Below are 10,000 nucleotides of genomic sequence, written 5' to 3'. Positions count from 1 at the left end.
TGTCAACGTGTTCGGTTTCTTAAAGAGCGACTAAGGTTTTTGAAAATTTTGAAAATAGAATTTATGTGTACGCTGTGTAGCTTGCGCTATAATAAGCAGTATAAAAGAGGGATGAGGAGGAGATGATGGATGTGGTGGGAGTGGTGGATGGGGTGGTGGTGGTAATGGTTATGGTGGTGGATGTGATGGTGGTGGTAATGGTGGTGGTGGATGTGGTGGTAATGGTGGTGGATGTGGTGGTGGTGGACGTGGTGGTGGTGGTAGTGATGGTGGTGGATGTGGTGGTGGTGGATGTGGTGGTGGTGAATGTGGTGGTAATGGTGGTGGTGGTGGATGTGGTGGTGGTAATTGTGGTGGTGGTGGACGTGGTGGTGGTGTAGGAATGCCCTCTCCTCTCTCCCCGACCCAGCATGATGTTCCCGCCAAGGGCGCAGGTGTCCTATTTGATCCTTCGCAGGGAATGGACGAGGGGGGGGGAGGAGGGATTGCAACTTCGGAGATACCTGGGGGATGGGGGAAAGTGGGAGGGGGAGGAGAAAGGGAGGGGAAGGGGGAAGGGAAGCGAATTGGAGGGGGGGGAGGGGAGAGGAGAGGGAGGAGAAGAGAACAGGAGGAGGAGGGGAGGGAAAGAGGAAGGGGGAAGGAGAAAGGGAGAGGAAGGAGAAGGGGAGCGGAGGGGGAGGAAAAGGGGAGGGGGAGGAGAAGGGGAGGGGGAGGAGAAGGGGAGGGGTTGGAGAAGAGAAGGGAACGAGAGGAAGAGGAGAGGGAAAGAGGAGGGGGAAGAGGAAGGAGAAGGGGAGGGGAAGGGAACGAGAGGAGGAGGAGAGGGAAGAGAAGGGGAAGGAGAAAGGGAGAGGAGGGAGGAGGGGAGGGGAGCGGGAGGAGAAGGGGAGGAGGAGGGGAAGGGGAAGGGGAGGGGGAGAACGGAGGACAAACGAGTATCTGTCAGTTACGGTAAATCTATTCTAACTTTTTTCCTCGTTTATTGATCCACATCTGGTAGGCATGTTCTCTCGTTGACGGAGGAAGAGGCCGTCAACATTTCATCAGCGCTTCTATATTAATGGACAAAAGAGAGAGAGAGAGAGAGAGAGAGAGAGAGGGACAGAGAAACTGACTGTAGACAAGTAACCGCATTTCATTGAATTAATTGCATCAGACACCAGGCAAAAAAGACCTCCCCCCCCCCATCTGTGAGACTTTTAGATTTATTCACCTTGGCTTTTCTCGTATGATGTACGTATGTATGCATGCATGTATGTATATACCTATGTACAGTATATGACATATGTACACATGTATGTATGTATGTATCTATGTATGTATATAACTATGTACAGTATATGACATATGTAAATATGTATGTATCTATGTATGTTTATACCTATGTACAGTATATGACATATGTATACATGTATGTATGTCGTATGTACTTATGTATGTATAGGACATGTATGCCTATAAACGTATGAATATATGTATGTATATAATATATGTATGTATATATTTATAAGAAATTCTTTCAATCATCTTGTGCCTCTTCTTGGTCTCTGACCTCGCTATATTTTTTTTTCTTTTTTTTTTTAAGAAAAATAAGATGAATTTCCTTTTATATCTTCTCCCAGTCCTTTATTCTCTCTCCTCCTGTTCCTTGTTTGTCTCACTCCAGTCTTTTGGTGTCTGTCCTTTTTATGTTCCGCCTTTTTAGTCCGTGTTCTACGTTAGTCATCATTTTTTCTTTTTTTTCTTTTTTCTTTTTATCGTATCTTTATTCACTACAGCTATGTAGGTTTTTCAGCGATATTTACTATCTTGCCTTTCTTTGGCCTTTTTCTTCGTTCTTTATCATATTTTTCTCTTAATCTTCCTTCTACTCCATCTACTACCATCTACGGCCATCTACCGTCATCTACTAGCAGTACTTCCGCCAAAGATTTTCGATGTCTATTTCCTTCTTCGTTTTCGTTTCTCTTCGTCTTCAACTTCCTCTCCTCCTTCTTCTTCCCCTCCTTCACCTCCTCCTCCTCCTCCCCTTCCTTCTTCCCCTCCTTCTTCTTTTCCTTCCCCTCCTCCCCTCCCTCCCTCCTCCCCTTCCTTCTTCCTCCTCCTTCTTCTTCTCCTTCCCCTCCTCCCCTCTTCCCTCCTCCATTTCCTTCATGACCCTCCTTCCCTCCCCCCCTTCCTTCTTCACCCTCCTTCTTCTTCACCTTCCCCTCTTTACCTCCTCCCTTCATCCCCTTCTCCCTTCCTCTGCTCCTCCCTCTCCTCCGATACGCCTTTTCCGCCCCGCTTTGTCCTCCCCTCTTCGCCTTCCCCCTCCTTTTCCTCCCCCTCTTCGTCCTCCCCCTCCTCGTCCTTCCCCACTGCGTCCTCACCTCCTTCCTCCCCTTTCTTTTATTCCCCTCATCTCCTCCCCCTTCCTAATCCTTTCTTTGTCTTCCACCTCTGCTATGTTTTAATCCTCCTCCTCCCTTCCCTCCCTCCCTCCCTCCCTCCCTCTTGCTCATTTCCTGTGGTTGAGCGTCCTCCCGTTTTGTTCCTGATTAGTCCAGCGCATGGGACTCCATAAAGGAGGAATTGGGCCCAGAATAGGAGTGGTGGGGCCGTTGGGGGGGGGGGGGAAGTGGAGGTGCGGGGGAGGAGAGTTGAAGGGCTGGTTTGAGGGGGAGGAGGTGGGGGAGGAGATTGGGGAGGGGAGATGAAGGGCTGGCTTGAGGGGGAGGAGTGGGGGAGGGGAGTTGAAGGGTTGGCTTCAGGGGGAGGAGTGGGGAAGGAGATTGGGGAGGGGAGTTGAAGGGCTGGTTTGAGGGGGAGGAGATTGGGGAGGGGAGTTGAAGGGTTGGTTTGAGGGGGAGGAGGTGGAGGAGATTGGGGAGGGGAGTTGAAGGGCTGGCTTAAGGGGGAGGAGGTGGGGAGGTAGGTTAAGAGATGGGGAGGGATGTTGAAGGGGAGGGGTGGTGGGGTGGGGTGGGGCGAATGAGGGGAAGTTGGGAGGGTAAATGAGGATAGGTGGTGAGGAGATGGAATGAGGGAGATAGGAAAGGGAAAGAGGGAAGGATAGGGAAGAACGGGGGGAGTAGGGAAGAGCGGGGAGGGGGTAATGGGGAGGGATAGGAAGGTAGAATGAGGGAGGAAGAGGGAAAGAGGGGAGTATGGGGAGGGGAGGGGGAAGTTGGGAGGGGAGGGGAAGTGATGATGAGATGTGGGGGAGGGGGAATGAGGGGAGATGGGGAGAGGGAATGAGAAGAGGTGGGGAGGAAGAAGACAATAGAGGGTGAGGCGGTCACAGGGAAGAAAGAAGAGGAAAATTTAGGAGGGATTTGAGAAAATGGGGGCAGAGATTTATGGAGGAAGAAGAGGAGGAAGAAGAGAAGGAAAAGGAGGAGGAGGAGGAGAAGGAGGAGGAGGAGGAGGAGGAGGAAGAGGAGGAGGAGGAGGAAGGAGAGAGTGAGAGTAAGAAGAATAAAGGAGAATGGAATACAATCAAAGATTTTTTTGTCTGTAAATGACCGAAATTCCAAAGAAGAAAAAGAAGGCAAAGAAGAAATGAGGTAAATGAAAGGGCAGCCATCACTCGAGGAATAGCACCATTACACGATAAAGAGAACGAGGAGGAGAACGAGGAGGAGGAGGAGAAGGGGAGGTGGAGGAGGGGGATAAGAGGGGAGGAGGAGAAGGGTAGGTGGAGGAGGGGGGAAGAGGGGGAGAAGGGGGAGGTGGAGGAGGGGGGTAAGAGGGGGAGGAGGAGGAGGAAGAGGAGGAGAAAGGGGAGGTGGAGGAGGGGGAGACGGGGAGAGGTGGAGAAGGAAGGAGAAGGGGAGGAGGAGAAGAAGAAGAGGAGGAGGAGAGGGGGGAAGAGGAGGAGGAGGAGCAGAAATTGAGAGTAGAAGCGAAGAATACGTTGGGGGACATAGGAAGGGAGGACATGGAAGAGGAGTGTAGAAGGGAGGAGAGGGGAAGGTGGAGAAGAAAAGGGGAGAGGGAAAGGGAAGGGAGAAACAGGGAGGGGAAAGGGAATAGAGGGGAAGGGAAGGAAGGAAATAGAGGAAGGAGGTGAGGTGAGTTAATTGTTACCATCATTGTATTGATTTTTTCAATGTTTATTTATCTGTTTTTTATTTATTTTATTTTACTTTTATTCTTTATTCATTTAATTTTATTTTTATTTATTCTGGTTATTTTAGTTCTTATTTTTATTCACTTTATTTTATTTTTGTTATTTTATTCTTTTATTTCTATTTATTTATTTATTTATTTTTATCTATTGATTGATCTTTTTTTTTTTTTGTCATTGTCGTTAAAGTCTCATCATCGGAACGTCCCAGATGGAGCGGATGTTGGGACGAATGTGGGAGTAACGTGAGGGAGTTAAAGAAGGGAGAAAATAATTTGAGGAAAGAGTAGAAGAGATGAATAAACTTTGCCCCCAAGAAGACAATGACAACGGAAAACGAGAGTAAATTGTTTAATTATCAGTAATTGCTGTACTTGCAAATAGGGTCCTTCTCTTTTACCTGCAGTGTCGGCGGCGGCCATTGTACTGTTCAGCGAGGAGCATTGTTTCCGAAATGGCTTTCTCTCAGCCTACCTAAGGACGTTTAGTGATGGAATTAAGTCTTGGTATGGGGAGCACTTAAGCGCCTCGTGAAGGGGGTTGTGTGTGTGTGTGTGTGTGTGTGTGTGTGTGTGTGTGTGTGTGTGTGTGTGTGTGTGTGTGTGTGTGTGTGTGTGCGCTTTTTTTTTTTTTTATACAAAATAAGAGTTTCGGTGGTCTAAACATCGCCAGACAAGACCCACAAATTATTTTACCAGAAAATATTACCTACGTATCGATTCAGAACCGAGTATCAGAAGACTGAAATCGCCTTGGTGGTTTCAGTTGTCAAAGGGACAATGATTACGAAAGTATTAATAGAATGAACAGGAAGAGAGAGGAAGAGGAAGAGAGAAGGAGAAGGAGGGAAGAGAAGATGGGGTGGTTGATATAGAACGCGGTTTACCGGCGCTTCTATTCTTGTGAATAACCTCGCATCCTCTCATACGCTTCATTTTATGTGTTGGTTTAGGTAGCTGAGGGTGTGTGTGTGTGTGTGTGTGTGTATGTGTGTGTGTGTGTGTGTGTGTGAGAGAGAGAGAGAGAGAGAGAGAGAGAGAGAGAGAGAGAGGGAGAGAGTAGGAAGACTAGTAGAGGGGGAGATAAAGGAGAGTGATATAGAGAGATACAGACGGGCAGACAGATAGACACAGACAGATTGTATTCTGTCAGTAATGAATAACATTTTTTGTCCTAGAAGTGATAAAGGAATGTTTTAAGGAGGGTAGCTGAATGGAGCGACAGTAGTTAAAGCAGACAGACAGACAGACAGACACAGACGCAGACAGACACAGGCATACAGACGCAGACAGACATAGACACAGACACACAGTCGTAGAAAGACACAGACACACAGACGCAGACAGACACAGTCATAGACACAGATGCAGACAGACACATAGCATAGACACAGACGCAGACAGACACAAAGACAGACAGGTTCACACACACACAGACACTGACAGACTGACTGAATAACTGACAGATAGACTGACAGGAGGAGGGAGGTAGGGAGAGAGATGAAAGAAAGCTAATTTGAAAAAAAAAGGCAGAAGCAAGGGTACAGATAGCGAGACAGTGGTCGTGGGAAAGTGTCAGGGGGGGGATATAGAGTGGGGGCTTCGCATTGATGGGGGGGAGGTTAGATGACATTTGCTGAAGATGAAATCGATGAGGACAGCGGGAATATTCTTTTGATCTTTTCTCTCTCTTTTTTTTATATAAATATATTTTTTGTTTCTTCTTTCCTCTTTTCTTATTTCTCTTCTTTCGTTTCTTTTCCTCTTCTTCTCTGTCCTCCCATTTCCTCTCTCTTCTCTAGTTTCTTTTTCTCTTTCTTACCTTTTCTTCTTCTTTCTTTTCTTTTTCTTTCTTCTTCTCTTTCCTCCCTTTTCTTCTTTCTCCTCTCGTTTATTTTCTTCTTTAATCTTATTTTCTTCCTTCTGAATTAGTCGTGGATCAACGGAAGGAGAGGAGAGAGTTGGGACGCGTCGGAAGACTCGACTCCACCTGGGGGACCAAGTTAAGAAAGTGATCGAGTAATTACAGGCGAGCGGGGGAGGACCTAACCTGGGGCTTCCACTGACGAAAGATGATGAAGGGGTGGTGGAGGTGGAGATGGAAGAGGATAGGTGGAAGAGGAGTTGAAGGTGGAAGAGGAGGTGGAGATCAAAGAGGAGGTGGAGGAGGAGGTGGAAGAGAAATTGAAGGAGGAGGAGGAGGAGGAGGAAGGTTTGGAAGTAGAAGAGGAGGAGGAGGTAGAGATGGAAGAAGAGGTGGTGGTGGAGATGATAGTGAATTTAGAAGAGAGCTGTAACAAGAAAAGAAACAAAATGAGACAGAAAGAAAAGAAGAAGTAAAGGAGAGTGATGAAGCAAAGACGAAGAAAAAGGAGGACGAGGAGGAGGAGGAGGAGGAGGACGAGGACGAGGTGGATGAAGAACAGAGGAATAGGTGGAGAAAGAGCAGAGGAGGAGGAGGAGGAGGAGGAGGAGTAGTAGAAGGGGTCTGATGAAGGTAGGAAATTATATATTATAGATGATGGGGAGGGAGAATGAGGAGAGAAACATGATTATTTGTAAGAGAGAGAGAGAGAGAGAGAGAGAGAGAGGAGGAGGGAGGGGGGTTATTCTTTTTCAAACACTCGTAACCTGTTGAGAACAATTGTATAGTACTTATTGAAACCTGATGTACAAATTACAGCCTAAACCAGTCTTAAGTAGTGAATGTGGTTATGGACCTGTTGGCATGCTCTTCCTTTGTTATCCTTTGTAATCCTTTGAATAGTCATGGAAGTCATAAAAGTACGCGTTTTGAAGATTTTTTTTTTTACCTATTTTATATTTATTTATTTATTATTTATTTGGTCTATATCAATTTATGATTTTATATTATTTATTCATTTATCTATACATGTATTCATCTATTTACTTTTTTTTTTTTTTTTTGCTAAATGAGAAGTGAAAGAGAAGTAAAGAAGAAAAGCAATGTTGCGAAGGAAAGAGAAGTCAACATGAAAAACAAATTAAAAAAAAACAAATCAGCTGTGGGGCGGTAGGTTTGGTTCATTCCTCGTCGATGCGTTGGCCCCGGCTCGATCCCCAACAGCTTCTAAAGTCTTGCCGAGGTACAGGGGGCAAAGGTGGAGGGTTTCGGTTGCTGCTAATTGTCTCCTGGTGTAATTCCTCGACTAAAAGAATTAAAATGGCTTATTTTTAGTTGTTTCTTCGTCTTTGTTATTCTTTTTCGCCTTTCTTCTTCTTCTTTTTCTTTTTTCTTCTTTTTTCATTTTACTTTTTCTATCTTTTTTTTTATCTTTTTCTTTGTTCTTTTTCATTTTTCTTCTTTTTCTCCTTTTTTCTTCTTAATCCTCTTAATTTTCTTCTTTATTTTTCTTTTTTCTTTTTTCTTCTTCCTCTTTTTTTCTTCTTCTTCTTCTTCTTTATTTGTTCTTTTCATTTTTCTCCTAGTTTTTCTTCTTTTTCTTCTACTTCATTTTCTTCCTCTTTTTCATGTTCTTATTCTTCCCTTTTCTTTAATCTTTCTCATTCTTTTCCCTTATTCTTTATTCTTTATTTTTGTCTTTCTCCTTTTTTTCCCTCAAGAATTCGAATGCGTGCAACGACCAGAACTACATAATAAGGAAGCCAATTGAGATAATCAAAGAAATGAGGAAAGGCACTAATTGGCTGAAGAAGCGTTGGAGAGAGAACGAACAAGAGAACAAAAGGCGACGATAAAAGTGGAATAAGAAGGAAGGGGGGAAGGCGAAGTAAGTGACAGCAAACACAACAGAGCGAAGAAAGAGGCCTCGGACGAATGATGTCATGAGAGGAGGAGGAGGAGGAGGAGGAGGAGGAGGAGGAGGAGGAGGAGGAGGAAGGGGAGGAGGAGGAAGATGGAGAACGGGAGGAGGGAGATGGGGAACGGAAGGAGTAGGAAGAGGAGGAGGAGGAGGAGGAGGAAGATGGAAAACGGGAGGAGGGAGATGGGGAACGGAAGGAGGAGGAAGAGGAGGACGAAGAGGAGGAGGAGGAGGAGGAGGAGGGAGTAGGAGGAAGGGGAGGAGGAGGAAGATGGAGAACGGGAGGAGGGAGATGGGGAACGGAAGGAGTAGGAAGAGGAGGAGGAAGGGGAGTAGGAGGAAGATGGAGAACGGGAGGAGGGAGATGGGGAACGGAAGGAGGAGGAAGAGGAGGAGGAGGAGGAGGAGGAAGGGGAGTAGGAGGAAGATGGAAAACGGGAGGAGGGAGATGGGGAACGGAAGGAGGAGGAAGAGGAGGAGGAAGGGGAGTAGGAGGAATATGGAGAACGGGAGGAGAGAGATGGGGAACGGAAGGAGGAGGAAGAGGAGGAGGAGGAGGAGGAGGAGGAGGAGGAGGAGGAAGGGGAGTAGAAGGAAGATGGAGAACGGAAGGAGGGAGATGGGGAATGGAAAGACGAGGAAGACGAGGAAGTGGAGGAGGAGGAGGAGGAGGAAACGGAAGGAGGAGGAAGAGAAGTATGAAGAGGAGGAGGAAACGAAAGGAGGAGGAAGGGGGAGTAGAAGGTAGATGGATAACGGGAGGGGAATTAGGAACTTGAGGAGGAGGAAGGAGAGGAGGAGGAGGAAAGAGGAGGGAAAGAAGAGGAGTAGGGAGAAAAAAAGGAAGGGCAGGGAAGGAGGGGAAAGAAAGAGGAACGTGAGTAGGAGGAAGGGGAGCAGGAGGAAGATGGGGAACAGGAGGAGGAGGAAGAGAAAAGGAAAACTTGGTGGAGGAAGAGGAGATGAAAAACAGGAAGAGGAAAAGGAGTGGAGGGAAAGAGAGGGAAGGGGGAAGGAAGAGAGAGGAGGAGGAGGAGGAAAAAGATGGAAGGGAAGAGAAGGAAGAGGCACAGGAGGAGGAGAAAAGAAAAAGGAGGTGAGAGTAATGGAGGACAATGAGGAGGAGGAAGAGGAGGAGAAGTTATTGAAACACGTGGAAGAAAGGCGTGGGAAGAACTAGGAATAGAGGGAGAAAGGTGACGAGGAGAAGGAGGAAGAGGAGGAGGAGAGGTAAGGCGAGAAGGATCGGAAAGGGAGGAGGAGGAGGAGGCAGAGAGATAAGGGGAGAAAAAGGATTGAAAAGGGAGGAGAAGGAGGAGGAGGAGGAGGAGGAGGAGGAGGAGAAATGAGGGGAGAAAAAGGATTTAAAAGGGAGGAGGAGGAGCGGAATAGGAGGAACAAGGGTGAGGAAGAGAGGGAGTAGGAAGAGGAGGAGGTGGATGAGGAAGATAAGGATGGGGAGCAGGAAAATGAGGAGGTTAAGGAGGAGGAAGGAGAGGGGGATAAATAGGAAAGAAAAAGGGTTGGAATGAAGATGAGGAAAAGGAGGAGCAGGAAGGGGAAGAAGAAGAGGAGGAGGCGGACGAGGAAAAGGAGGAGGAGGAATAAGCGGAGGACGAGAAAAAGGAGGAGCATGAAGAAAAGGACGAGTACGAGGAGAAGGAAAAGCAGGAAGAGGAGGAGGAGGACGAAGGAGAGGAGGAGGAGGACGAAGGAGAGGAGGAGGAGGAGTAAAAGGAAAAGGAGGAGGACGAGGAATAGCAGGAGGAGGAAGAAGATGAGGAAGCGGAGGTGAGAAGTAATTGAGTCCAAGTGATTAGTCGTGAGCCCTGACTCTGTTCCTTGGACCCTGATTAACTTATATCGACCCTGAATCGCCATCTTTGGACCTGAGGCAGTTGCCCTCATCACGCTGTGGCTCTTCAGGTTCTCACTTTATTTTTTTTTATTTATATATATTTTTATTATTATTATTATTTTATTTTGTTATTATTACTTTTATTATTTTTGTTATTCTTATTATTATCTTTAATTATTATTTTTATAATTTGATTATTTTATTATTTCCATTATTTTATTATTTTATTATCTTTATTTATTTG

Source organism: Oratosquilla oratoria, chromosome 29 (assembly GCF_046742065.1).
Source record: "Oratosquilla oratoria isolate Oo_2021 chromosome 29, ASM4674206v1, whole genome shotgun sequence".
NCBI lineage: Eukaryota > Metazoa > Arthropoda > Malacostraca > Stomatopoda > Squillidae > Oratosquilla > Oratosquilla oratoria.
This window is presented reverse-complemented; position numbering follows the sequence as displayed.